Raw genomic sequence first — 14,986 nt, forward strand, 5'->3', positions numbered from 1 at the left:
TCTATACAAAAAAATAAAGAACACCAAAAATGGCAACTACATGGATAAATATTCATGATACTTATTTATTATTTAAATTTATTTAAAGACAATTTAAGCTGGGTGTGGTGGCTCACGTCTGTAATCCCAGCACTTTGGGAGGCCAAGGCGGGTGGATCACGAGGTCAAGAGATCGAGACCATCCTGGTCAACAAGGTGAAACCCCGTCTCTACTAAAAATACAAAAATTAGCTGGGCATGGTGGCACGTGCCTGTAATCCCAGCTACTCAGGAGGCTGAGGCAGGAGAATTGCCTGAACCCAGGAGGCGGAGGTTGCGGTGAGCCGAGATCGTGCCATTGCACTCCAGCCTGGGCAACAAGAGCGAAACTCCGTCTCAAAAAAAAAAAACAAAAAGACAATTTAATAAACAAAAATAATAACAATGTACAATGAGTTAAAAACACATGTAAAATAAAATATATGACAACAGCAGCACAAAGGTCACAAGAGAAATGGAAACATATTATTTTAAGGTCTTTATACTATTTATTAAATGGCATAAAATTACTTAAAGGTACACTGAAATAAATTAACTTGTATTCTATAAATCATTAGGCAACTAGTTAAATAACAAAACATTTATAACTAATAAGACAACAAAGGAAATAAAATAGAATCATGAAAAATACTAAATACTAAAGAAGGTAAAACAGCCGGGCGCGGTGGCTCAAGCCTGTAATCCCAGCACTTTGGGAGGCCGAGGCGGGTGGATCACAAGGTCAAGAGATCGAGACCATCCTGGTCAACATGGTGAAACCCCGTCTCTACCAAAAATACAACAATCAGCTGGGCATGGTGGCGCGTGCCTGTAGTCTCAGCTACTCAGGAGGCTGAGGCAGGAGAATTGCCTGAACCCAGGAGGCGGAGGTTGCGGTGAGCCGAGATCGTGCCATTGCACTCCAGCCTGGGTAACAAGAGTGAAACTCCATCTCAAAAAAAAAAAAAAAAAAAAGAAGGTAAAACAGAGAAAAAGAAAACATGGTATCAATGCCAAAACAGAAAACAAATAAATCAAACCCAACAATATGAATAGTTATATTAAATGTAAATGGCATAATCGCCCCATTTTAAAGGTAGAGATTGTCAGATTATTCAAAATAATATCTACTTATATGCTACCTACAAGAAATGCCCATTAAATATAAAGACACAAACAGATTATAAATATGAGGAAGATTGTATGGTTTGGCTGTGTCCCCACTAAAATCTCATCTTGAACTGTAACTCCCATAATTCCCACATGTCATGAGAAGGACCCAGTGAGAGGTAACTGAATCATCAGGGTGAGTTTTTCTCATACTTTTTTTTAACAATAGTGAATAAGTCTCATGCAATCTGATGGTTTTATAAAGAGAATTTCCCCTCCACAAGCTCTTCTCTCTTTCTCTGCTGCCATCTATGTAAGACATGACTTGCTCCTCTTTGCCTTCCACCATGATTGTCAGGCCTCCCCACCCATGCAGAACTGTAGTTCATTAAACCCCTTTTCCTTCCCAGTCTCAGGTATGTATTTATCAGCAGTATGAAAATGGACTAATATAGTAAATTGGTACCAGTAGAGTGAGACATTGCTGAAAAGATACCTGAAAATGTGGAAGTGACTTTGGAACTGGGTAACAGGCAGAGGTTGGAACAGTTTGGAGAGCTCAGAAGAAAACAGAAAAGTATGGGAAAGTTTGGAGCTTCCTAGAGACTTGTATGGCTTTGCCCAAGATGCTAATAGCAATATAAACAATAAAGTCTGGGCTGAGGTGACCTCAGATGGAAATGAGGGACTTGTTGGGACCTGGAGAAAAGATGACTCTTATTAAATTTTAGCAAACAGACTGGTGACATTTTGCCCCTGCCCTAGATATTTGCAAAACTTTGAACTGGAGAGAGATGATTTAGCATACCTGACAGAAGAAATTTCTAAGCAGCAAAGCATTCAAGATGTGACTTGGGTGCTGTTAAAGGTATTCAGTTTTATAAGGGAAGAAGAGCATAAAAGTTTGGAAATTTTGCGGTCTGATCATGAGATAGAAAAGAAAATCCTATTTTCTGAAGAGAAATTCAAGCCGGCTACAGACAGAAATTTGCATAAGTAACAAGGAGCTGAATGTTAATCCCCAAGACAATAGGGAAAATGTTTCCAGGGCATGTCAGAGGTCTTTACCACAGCTCCTCTGATTGCAGGCCCAGAGGCTAGGAGGAAAAATGGTTTCATGGGCTGGGTTCAGGGTCCCCATGCTGTGTGCAGTCAAAGGACTTGGAACCCTGTGTCCCAGCCACTCGAGCCATGACTAAAAGAGGCAAGGTACAGCTCAGTACATGGCTTCAGAGGGTGCAAGCCCCAAGCTTTAGCAGCTTCCATGTGGTGGTGTTAAGCCTATGGATGTAGAGAAGTCAAGAATTCAAGAATTGAGATTTGGGAATTTTCTCCTAGATTTCAGAGGATGTATGAAAATGCCTGGATATCCAGGCAGAAGTTTGTTGCCCATGAGGGCCACTCATGCTGAACTTCTGCTAGGCCAGTGCAGAAGGGAAATATGTCCCTACTGGGGTACCACCTAGTGGAGCTGTGAGTCCCTACTGGGGTACCATCTAGTGGAGCTGTGAGAAAAGGGCCACCATCCTCCAAACCCCAGAATGATAGATCCACCTACAGCTTACACCATGTGCCTGGAAAAGCCGCTGACACCCAATACCAGCCCATGAGAGCAGCTGGGAGGGAGGCTATACCCTGAAAAGCCACAGGATTGAAGCTGCCCAAGACCATGGGAACCCACCTCTTGCAGCAGCATGACCTGGATGTGAGACATGGAGTCAAAGGAGATCATTTTGGAGCTTTAATATTTGACTGCCTATTTTAGACTCACATGGGACCTGCAGCCCCTCTGTTTTGGCCAATTTCTCCCATTTGGAATGGCTATATTTACCCAATGCCAGTACTCCCATTGTATCTAGGAAGTAACTAACTTGCTTTTGATTTTATGGGTCATAGGTAGAAGGGACTTGCCTTGTCTCCAATGAGACTTTGAACTGTGGACTTCACGCAAATGCTGAAATGAGTTAAGATTTGTGGGACTATTGAGAAGGCATTAGTTTTGAAATGTGAGGACATGAGACTTGGGAGAGACCAGGGTGGAATGATACGGTTTGGCTGTTTCCTCACCCAAATCTCATCTTGAAATGTAACACCCACAATTCCCACATGTTGCGGAAGGGACCCAGTGGGAGATAATCGAATCATGGGTGTGGGTCTTTCCCATGCTTTTCTTATGATAGTGAATAAGTCTCACAATGTTTGACGGTTTTATAAAGAGGAGTTCCCCTCCACAAGCTCTCTGTCTCTTTGCCTGCCACCATCCATATAAGATGTGACTCGCTCCTCCTTGCCTTCCGCCATGATTGTGAGGCCTTCCTGCCATATAGAATTGAAAGTTTAATAAACGTCTTTTTCTTCCCAGTCTTATGCATGTTTCTATCAGAAGCATGAAAATGGACTAATAGGCCAGGCATGTTGGCTCACACCTGTAATCCCAGCACTTTGGGAAGCTGAGGTGGGCAGATCACAAGGTTAGGAGTTCAAGACCAGCCTGACCAACATGGTGAAACCCTGTCTCTACTAAAAATACAAAGAATTAGCCAGGCATGGTGCTGGCCACCTATAATCCCAGCTATTTGGGAGGCTGAGGCAGGAGAATCACTTGAACTCGGGAGGCGGAGGTTGCAGTGAGCCAAGATTGTGCCACTGCAGTACAGCCTAAGCAATAGAATGAGATTCTGTTTAAAAAAAAAAAAAAAAAAAAAAGAGAAGAAAAGAAAATGGATTAATATAGAAAGTAAAAAGCATAATATGAAAACACCAGTCAAAAAGAAAAGTGAGGCCGGGCGCGGTGGCTCAAGCCTGTAATCCCAGCACTTTGGGAGGCCGAGGCGGGCGGATCACGAGGTCAAGAGATCGAGACCATCCTGGTCAACATGGTGAAACCCCGTCTCTACTAAAAATACAAAAAATTAGCTGGGCATGGTGGCGCGTGCCTGTAATCCCAGCTACTCAGGAGGCTGAGGCAGGAGCATTGCCTGAACCCAGGAGGCGGAGGTTGCGGTGAGCCGAGATCGCGCCATTGCACTCCAGCCTGGGTAACAAGAGCGAAACTCCGTCTCAAAAAAAAAAAAAAAAAAAAAAAAAAAGAAAAGTGAAGTGGCTATGTTAATGGCAGAAAAAGTAGGTATCAATCCAAACAATATTTCTAGAAATAAAAATGTTCATCTTATAATGATATAGAGGTCAATTCATCCGAGGATATAATAGTGCTAAACATTTATGCATCTAATAACAGAGCTTTAAAATACAGGAACCAAAAGGGGATGAAGATGGCAGACAGAAGACAGGACTAGCTTGCAGCTCCTGCTCAGATGGACAGAACAGCATGTGGAGAGTGAAATCACAAACTTTTGCTCCAAGAACTACTGGAGGAACATACCAGGAAAGCTGAGAGCATCCACAAACCCTTTGAAGGAACTGGATCACCACTGCAGCTCCTCTGAAATGTTGAAAAACTGTGAGTTGGCTTGCTTTTTCAACACAGAGCCTTGTGTTATGGGGCAAGTTCTCAGCCCTGGTCACCGGCTGCTTGAAAATAGACTCAGTGCTATTGAGGGAGCACAGTGGGAGTGAGACTGGATTTTAGGACTGTGGGCTGCATGGGAGTAGGGTGAGGCCTGTGACTGCCAACTTTCTCCCACTTCCCTGGTGACCTGTATGACTCAGCAGATGCAGCCATAATCCTCCTGGGAATATAACTCCATTGGACTGGGAATCACATTCCCATTCACCACAGCTGCCACAGCAAGCTCCGCCCAAGGAGAGGCTGAGCTCAAACACAACTAACCCTGCCTCCACCTGGTGGTCTTTCTTCACCTGCTCTGGTAGCTGAAGACAAAGGTCATAATCTTGGGAGCTCCTGCTCACCACCTGAGACACCTGAATGCTTAGCTTTAACCAGGTGTCCCTAGTGCAAGTTTAAATCCTCCTTATAGGACGGCAGCTGATGCACTCTTGAAAGCACCACCTCCTGGCTGGAGGCCAACCAACACAAAACCAGTGCACCAAACAAAAACACAACCAAGGACCCTCACAGATTCCACTTCAGTCCCCTGGTACCTTCACTGGAGCAGGTGCTGGTATCCACAGCTGTAAGACCTGAAAACAGATCCCATCACAGGACTCTTTGCAAACACTCACCAGTACCAGCCCAGAGCCTGGTAGCTCCACTGGGTGGCTAAATACAGAAGAGCAAAAAAGTAAAATCACTACTGTTTGGCTCTCAAGAGGCCCCATTCCTAGGGGAAGGGAGAGAGCACCACATCAAGAGAGCACCCCATCGGACAAAAGAATCTGAATGGCAACCTTTGAATCCCAGATCTCCCCTTTGACATAATCTACCCAATTGAGAAGGAAACAGAAAAACAACTCTAATAATATAACAAAACTAAGTTCTTTAACACCCGCAAAACTGCTTACCAGTTCACCAACAAGGGATCCAAATCAAGAAAAAAAACCTCTTAATTGCCAGAAAAAGAATTCATGAGATCACTTATTAAGCTAATCAAGGAGATACCAGAGAAAGGTAAAGTCCAACTTAAAGAAATCAAAAACATGATACAGGATATGAAAGAAAAATTCTTCAGTGAAATGGATAGCATAAATTAAAAACAATACAACTACTGGAAATCAAGGACACACTTAGAGAAATATAAAATGCACTGGAAAATCTCAGCAATAGAACCAGACAAGCAGAAGAAAGAACTTTAGAACTTGAAGACAAGGCTTTTAAATTAGCCCAATCTATCAAAGACAAATAAAAAAGAATTTTAAAAATGAACGAAGCCTCCAAGAAGTTTGGGACTATGTTAAATGTCCAAACCTAAAAGAAGTTGGCATTCCAAAGAAAGGAGAGAAATCTAAAATTTGGAAAATATATTTGAGGGAATAATCAAGGAAAACTTTCCTAGCCTTGCTAGAGATCCTGACAGCCAAATACAAGAAACTCAAAGAACACCTGGGAAATTCACCACAAAAGGATCATCACCTAGACACATAGTCTTCAGGTTATCGAAACTCAAAACAAAAGAAAGAATCTTAAGAGCTATGAGACAGAAGCATCAGGCAAACTATAAAGGAAAACCTAGGCCAAGCGCTGTGATTCAGGCCTGTAATCCCAGCACTTTGGGAGGCCAAGGCAGGCAGATCATGAGGTCAGGAGATCAAGACCATCCTGGCTAAGTCAGGGAAACCCTGTCTCTACTAAAAAAAAATACAAAAAATAGCCGGGTGTGATGACACACACCTGTAGTCCCAGCTACTCAGGAAGCTGAGGCAGGAGAATCACTTAAACCCGAGAGGCGGAGGTTGCAGTGAGCCAAGATCATGTCACTTTACTCCAGCCTGGGCAACAGAGTAAAACTCTGTCTCAAAAAAAAAAAAAAAAAAAAAGGGGGGGAAACCTATCAGATTAACAGCAAATTGCTCCACAGAAAATCATACAAGCTGGAAGGGTTTGTGGTCCTCTTTTTAGCCTCCTTAAACAAAATAATTATCAGTCAAGAATTTTGTACCCAGCAAAAGTAAGCTTCACAAATAAAACATACAGTGTTTTCCAGACAAACAAATACTGAGAGAATTCACCACTACCAAGCCAGCACTACAAGAAACTGCTAAAAAGAATTCTAAATCTGGAAATTAAACCTCAAAATACACCAACACAGAACCTTCTTAAAGCATAAATCTCACAGGACCCATATAACAGTAAAACAATGAAGAAAATCCAAGGTATTCAGACAAAAATAGCATGATGAATAGAATAGTACCACACATCTCAAAACTAACATTGAATGCAAATGGCCCAAATGCTTCACTTAAAAGATAAAGAGTGGCAGAATAGATAAGAATTCACCAACCAAGTTTCTGCTATCTTCAGAAAACTCACCTAACACATAAGGACTCACATAAACTTAAAATAAAGAGGTGGAAAAATATTTCCCATGCAAATGGAAGCCAAAAGTGAGTAGGAGTAGCTATTCTTTTATCAGACAAAACAAACTTTAAAGCAACAGTAGTTGAAACAGACAAGGAGAGACATTATATAATAATAAAAAGACCAATCCAACAGGAAAATATCACAATTCTAAATATATATGCACCTAACACTGGAGCTTCCAAATCTATAAGAAAATTACTACTAGACTTAAGAAATGAGATAGACAGCAACACAGTAATAGTGAAGGACTTGAATACTCCACTGACAGCAGTAGACAGGTCAAGACAGAAAGTCAACAATGAAACAATGGACTCAAACTGTACCCTAAAACAAACGGACTTAATAGATATTTACAGAACATCCTTCCCAACAACTGCAGAATAACATTCTATTCATCAGCACATGGAACATTCTCCAAGATAGACTACATGATAGGCCACAAAACAAGTCTTGGTAAATTTAAGAAAATTAAAATCATATAAAGTACTCTGTCAGATCACAGTGGAAAAAAAAAATGGAAATCAACCCCAAAAGGAACCTTTGAAACCATGCAAATACATGGTAATTAAATAACCTGTTTCTCCAAGATTGTTGGGTCAATAATAAAATCAAGATGGAAATTTAGAAATTCTTTGAACTGAAAAATAATAGTGACACAACCTATCAAAACTTCTGGGATACAGCAAAAGTGATGCTAAGAGGAACGTTCATAGCATTAAATGTCTACATCAAAAGGTCTAAAGAGCACAAACAGACAATGTAAGGTTGTACCTCACAGAACTGGAGAAACAAGAACAATCCAAACCCAAACTCAGCAGAAGAAAAGAAATAATGAAGATCAGAGCAAAACTAAATGAAACTGAAGCAAAGGATAAATAAAACAAAAAGCAGGTTCTTTGAAAGGATAAATAAAATTGATAGACCATTAGCAAGATTAACCAAGAAAAGAAGAGAGACGATCAAAATAAGCTCAATTAGAACTGAAATGGGAGCTATTACAACCGATACTACAGAAATATAAAAGATTACTCAAGGCTACCATGAACACCTTTATGCACATAAACTAGAAAACATGATGGAGGAGATGGATAAATTCCTGGAAATATACAATCCTCTTAGATTAAACCAGGAAGACACAGAATCTCTGAACAGATTAAAAACAAGCAGCAAGATATAAATGGTAATGAAACAAATTACCAAAAACAACAACAAAAATACAGGACCAGACGGACTCACAACTGAATTGTATTAGACATTCAAAGAATTGCTACCAATCCTATTGACACTATTCCAAAGGATAGTCAAAAAGGGAATCCTCCCTACATCATCCCATGAAGCCAGTATCAGCCTAATATCAAAACCAGAAAAGGACATAACAAAAAAAAGAAAACTACAGATCAATATGCCTGATGAACACAAATAAAAAAATCTTCAACATAATACTGGGTAACCAAATCTAACAACATAACGAAAAGATAATCCACCATGATCAAGTGGGTTTTGTACCAGGGATGCAGGGATAGTCTAACATACAGAAGTCAATAAATGTGATATACTACATAAACAGAATTAAAAACAAAAATCACATGATCATCTCAATAGAAGCAGAAAAAGCATTTGACAAAAATCTAGTATCCATTTATGATCAAAACCACCAGCAAAACTGGCAAAGAAGGAACATATCTTAAGGTAATAAAAGTCATCTACAACAAACCCAGAGCCAACATCGTACTGAAGGGGGAAAAGTTGAACGCATTCCTCCTGAGAAGGGGAACGAGACAAGGATGCCCAATTTCATCACTTCTATTCAACAGAAGTGATTCTGTTGGATCACTTCCATTCAATATAGTGATTCAACTGGAAGTCCTAGCCAGAGCAATCAGACAAGAGAAATAAATAAAGGGCATCCAAATCAGTAAAGAGGAAGTCACACTGTCACTGTTTGCTGAGAATACGATCGTATACTTAGAAAACCCTAAAGATTCATCCAAAAAGCACCTAGAACTGGTAAATGAATTCAGCAAAGTTTCAGGATACAAAATTAATGTACATAAGTCAGTAGCTCTGCTATATACCAATGGCAGCCAAGATGAGAATCAAATCAATAACTGAATCCCTTTCACAATAGCTGCAAAAAACAGAAATAAAATACTTACAAAATTACCTAACCAAGGAGGTGAAAGACCTCTACAAGGAAAACTACAAAACACTACTGAAAGAAATCATAGACAACACAAACAAAAGGAAACATATCCCATGCTCTTGGATGGGTGGAATCAATATTGTGAAAAAGACCATACTGCCAAAAACAATCTATGAATTCAATACAATTCCCATCAAAATACCATCATCATTCTTCACAGAAATAGAAAAAAAAAATCCTAAAATTCATATGTAACCAAAAAAGAGCCTGCAGAGCCAAAGCAAGACTAAGCAAAAAGAACAAATCTGGAGATATCACATTACGTGACTTCAAACTATACTATAAGGCCATAGTCACCAAAACAGCATGGTACTGGTATGAAAATAGGCACATAGACCAATGGAACAGAATAGAGAACACATAAATAAATATTTACAGCTAACTAATCTTCCACAAGGCAAACAAAAACATAAAGTGGGGAAAGGGCACCCTATTCAACAAATGGTGCTGGGATAATTGACTAGCCACATGTAGAAGAATGAAACTGGATCATCATCTCTCACCTTATACAAAAATCAACTCAGGATGGATCAAAGATTTAAATCTAGGACCTGAAACCACAAAGATTCTAGAAGATAACATCAAAAACCCTCCTAGACTTTGGCTTAGGCAAAGACTTCATGACAAACAACCAAAAAGGAAATGCAACAAAAACAAAGATATATAGGTGGGACTTAATTAAACTAAAAAGCTTCTGCACAGCAAAAGAAATAATCATCAGAGTTAATAGACAAGCCACAGAGTGGGAGAAAAAGCTTCACAATCTGTACATTTGACAAAGGACTAATATCTAGAGTCTACAGAGAACTCAAATCAGCAAGGAAAAAAACACGGCCAGGTGCAGTGGCTCGGGCCTGTAATTCCAGTACTTTGGGAGGCCAAGGCAGGCGGATCACCTGAGGTCAGGAGTTTGAGACCAGTCTGACCAATGTGGAGAAACCCTGTCTCTACTAAAAATACAAAATTTGCCAGGAGTGGTGGCACATGCCTGTAATGCCAGCTAGCTACTCAGGAAAATTGCTTGAACCTGGGAGGTAGAGGTTGCGGTGAGCTAAGATCACACCATTGCACTGTAGCCTTGGCAACAAAAGCAGAAAAAGAAAAAAAAAATAGACAATCCCATCAAAAAGTGGGCTAAGGACATAAATAGACAATTTTCAAAAGAAGATACACAAACAGCCCACAAGTATTAATATATGGAAAAATGCTCAACATCACGAATTATCAGGGAAAGGCAAATCAAAATCACAGTGCAATACCACCTCACTTCTTTAACACTGGCCATAATCAAAAATCAAAAAATAATAGATGTTGGCATGCATGTGGTGAGAAGGAAACAGGTTTACACTGTTGGTGGGAACATTAACTAGTACAACCACTGTGGAAAAGAGTGTGAAGATTCCCTAAAGAACTAAAAGTAGATCTACCATTTGATTTAGTAATCCCATTACTATATATCTACCAAGAGAAAAAGCAGTCGTTATACAAGAAAACATACTTGCACAGGCATGTTTATAGCAGCACAATTTGCAAGTGCAAAAAATATAAAACCAGCCCAAATGCCCATCAATCAATGAGTGTTTAAAGAAAATATGATAGCTCTAGATATAGATATAGATACACAATGAAATATTACTCAGCCACAAAAAGGACTGAAATAATGGCATTCACAGCAACCTGGATGGAATTGGAGTGAAGTAACTCGGGAATGGAAAACCAAACATCTCATGTTCTCACTCATATGTGGAAGCTAAGCAATGAGGACCCAAAAGCATAAGCATGATACACTGGACCTTAGGGACTGGGGGAAAGACGGGGAGTGGCAAGAGATAAAAGACTACACATCACCCAACAGTGTACAATGCTTGGGTGATGGGTGCACCATAATTTCAGAAATCATCACTAAAGAACTTATTCATGTAACTAAACACCACCCATTCCCTCAAAACCTATTTAAAAAATTAAAAACTAAATAAATATAAATAAATAAAACATAGGAACCCAAACCTAACACAACCGTAAAAAGAAATGCACAAATCCACAATTACGGTTGGAAATTTAAATTCACCTCTCTCAATATCTGATAGAACAAGTAGACAGAAAAATTCTCTCAGACATGGAATATCTGAACAACACTATCAACTCAGTTGACCTAATTGACGTTTATAGAACATTTCACCCAACAACAGAATACGCGTTCTTCTCATGGGCATGGAAACATTCATGTGCACGTAAAACATAGACCATATTCTGGGCCATAAAACCAATATAAATAAATTGAAAAGAACTTAGGTCATACAAAGTCTATCCTGTGACTACAGAGAAATAAAATTTTTAAAATCAGTAACAGAAATTTCTAGAAACCAAACAACACGCATCTACACAATCCAAAGATTAAAGAATTCAAAAGGCAAATTGGCTCTGCTTAGGGTCACAGGGATGCTAATACCACTGCCTGGGCCTTCACTGTCCATACTGTCCCAGGTAGTACATTCTGCCACCACTACAGTGGCCTCTTCTCTGAAGAATATACCCTTCCTAGGTCCGTGATATTGCAGGCAACAAAGACCTTTCACACAGGGCAGCCACACCCTCCTAAATATGGAGAAAAAGTTCATTTAAGGCTCAATCACCTCTTCCTGAATATGGAGGAAAAGTTCATTTGAGGCTGATCCCTGAGGAATTCCTCCAGTTTCTTTATCCTAAAACTGGTGTGACAGGATGGTATCTGCTCAGAACTGGGCTTATCTTGTATGCTTTATTCAAAGAAATATATATGATTATCCCAGAGACCTTCTCTACCACATCAATAGTATGGTTTCTTGTCTATATAATTTAAAAATATGGTGCCTCTATGAGAGATTTGGCTGAAAAATTTGATGAGCAAAAAATTATCCAACAGGAAGAGGTGAAGCAGGCTTCTATCAAACAAATCCAGGATGCAATTGATTTGGAGAGTCACAGCAGGCACTCATTCAGAAGCGCCATTACCTTTTTGACGTGCAGAAAAATAACATTGCTATGGCTTTGGAGGTTACTAGGAACAACTTCATAGAGAATACAAGGAAGTAAAGAATCACATGGACTATCAGATATCTGTGCAGAACATGACGCTTTAAAAGAAACAAGAACACGTGATAAATTGGATGGAGAAGCACGTGGTGCAGAGTATCTCTGCACAGCATGAAAAGGAGACAATTGCCAAGTGTATGGCCAACCTAAAGCTGCTGGCAAAGAAGGCTCCAGCACAGCCAGTTACATAATGTATCTAGGCCAATTGAGACAGCTAGAATTGATTGACTAAACGAAAACTAGTCTATGTGACAAAATCTTTCTGTATTGCTGTATTTTTTAAATTCTGTATTCTGTATTTTTAGGAGAGGTAAGCTTTAACTTCAGTAGAAGTTCCTCTCCTAAAAACAAAAAGGTTGTTTCATATGGTAAGAGAACTAAATCTATTGGCCAGTGAGATGTTTCTCATCCTTCTTAACCCTGCGTTTCAGTTATTCCATGATCACTTTTGAATAAGCAGTTTGCTTTTATTAAAATGTGCTGGCCAGGAGCAGTGACTCATGTTTATAATCCCAGCACTTTGAGAGGTCAAGGAGGCGGGCAGCTCACAAGGTCAAGAGATCAAGACCATCCTGGCCAACAAGGTGGAACCCCATCTCTACTAAAAATACAAAAATTAGCTGGGCATGTTGGTATGTGCCTGTAGTCCCAGCTAATCAGGAGGCTGGGGCAGGAGAATCGCTTGAACCCAGGAGGCAGAGGTTGCACTGAGTGAAGATCTCACCACTGCACTCCAGTCTGGTGACAGAGCACAACTCCATCTCAAACAACAGCAACAAACAACAGCAAAAAATTTGCTGCCTGACTCAAGATTGTCAAGTTATAGTTTAAACTTGTAATTAATTCTACCCTCTTGTAACACAGTGATAATTAAATGAAAAAAAGGCAAATTGAATTGGAAAGTATAATAAACTGAATGAAAATGAGAAGGCAACATACTTAAATTTGTAGAATATCCCAAAAATAGTTTTAAATGGGAAGACTTACAGCACTACATGACTATATTAGAAAATAAGGTCTCAAATCAATTAACTCAGCTTCAACTACAAGAAAACAGAAAAGGGCTTGGCAAACTACAGCCCTTGGATCAAACCAAGACCATTGCTCATTTTTATAGATAAAATTTCATTAGAACAGTCTTGCTCATTCTTTTACATCCTACAGTGGCATACATACTTCAATGGCAGAGTTGAGTTGTTGCACAGAGATTGCATAGCTCACAAAGCTAAAATATTGCCACGTCATCCTTTGCATGAGAAGTTTACTCACCCCTGAACTGGAAAAAGAAGACCAAATTAAACTCAAAGTCTATGGAAGAAAAAAAAATAAAGATTACAACAGAGTTCATTGTAATTTAGAAAATACAGAATGAATACAGAAAAGCTATGCTTCACTGAGAAAAATCTATAAAAGTGATACTAATCAGAAAAATACAGGTGATCAATATGAGAAATGATAGAGCAGAGCTGCCCACAGAAACTACATATAAAAGAAAAATATGAAAATAATATGAACTTCCTGCTAATAAATTCAACAACTTAGATGAAATAAATATTTCTTGAAAGACATAAATGACCAAAACTCACTGAAGAAGTAATCTGAACAATTTTATATTTATTAAAGAAATTGAATGTGTAACTGAAAGCTCTTCTCACAAAGAAAATCCCATGCCAACATATGTTTCTAAAATTTGAGGAAGATGTAACATGTATTGTTACATAAACTCTTCCAAAAAATTGAAGAGTTTGGATTCCCCTCATCTCAACTTATAAGGTTAGCATTACCCTGATACCAAAACCAGACAAAGACAACACTAGAAAACTCTATACCCCTATTCGCTGGGTGTGGTGGCTCATGCCTGTAATCCCAGCACTTTGGGAGTCCAAGGTGGATGGATCATGAGGTCATGAGATGAGATCATCCTGGCCAACATGGTGAAACCCCGTCTCTACTAAAATACAAAAATTAGCTGGGCTTGGTGCTGGGTGCCTGTAGTCCCAGCTACTCAGGAGGCTGAGGCAGGAGAATTGCTTGAACCTGGGAGGCAGAAGTTGCAGTGAGCAGAGATTGCACCACTGTACTCCAGCCCAGTGCCTGGCAACAGAGTGAGATTCTGTCTTAAAAAAAAAAAAAAGAAAGAAAGAAAGAAAGAAAAGAAAGAAAAGAAAAATCTATACCCATATTGCTCGTGGACAAAAATGCAATTTTTTAAATTTAACAAATCAAATCAACAATATATTAAAATGATAATACACCATGAAAGAGTGGGATTTATCTCATAAAAACAGTGTTGGTAAACAATTTTGGCTTAACATTTGATAATCAATCAACTTAATTTAACTTATTAATTAACTAGAAAATAAAATCCAAATGATCATCTCAGTAGAAGCATAAAAGCATTTGACAAAAATCTAACATAAATTTCTGATTAAAAAACTCTCAGTAAAATGGGAATAGAAGAAAACTTTATCAACTTCATAAAAGACATCTATGAAAAACTACAACTAACATCGTATTTAATAAGGAAAGTGGATATTTTCCCCTTAAAACCAGAAAAAATACAAAGATATCTGAGCTTATATCTAGTTAACATTGTAGTGAAGATTCCAGCTACTTAAATAAGAAAAGAAAAAGGAATAAAACGC

General features: G+C 39.1%; 1 pseudogene; it reads left to right on the plus strand.

Moving 5' to 3' along the window:
* The first annotated feature begins 11,708 nt into the window (after positions 1-11,708).
* On the plus strand, positions 11,709-12,532 carry LOC101048734 (ATP synthase peripheral stalk subunit b, mitochondrial pseudogene; annotated as a pseudogene).
* Positions 12,533-14,986: the final 2,454 nt, after the last annotated feature.

This window comes from Saimiri boliviensis, chromosome 4 (assembly GCF_048565385.1).
Source record: "Saimiri boliviensis isolate mSaiBol1 chromosome 4, mSaiBol1.pri, whole genome shotgun sequence".
Lineage (NCBI taxonomy): Eukaryota > Metazoa > Chordata > Mammalia > Primates > Cebidae > Saimiri > Saimiri boliviensis.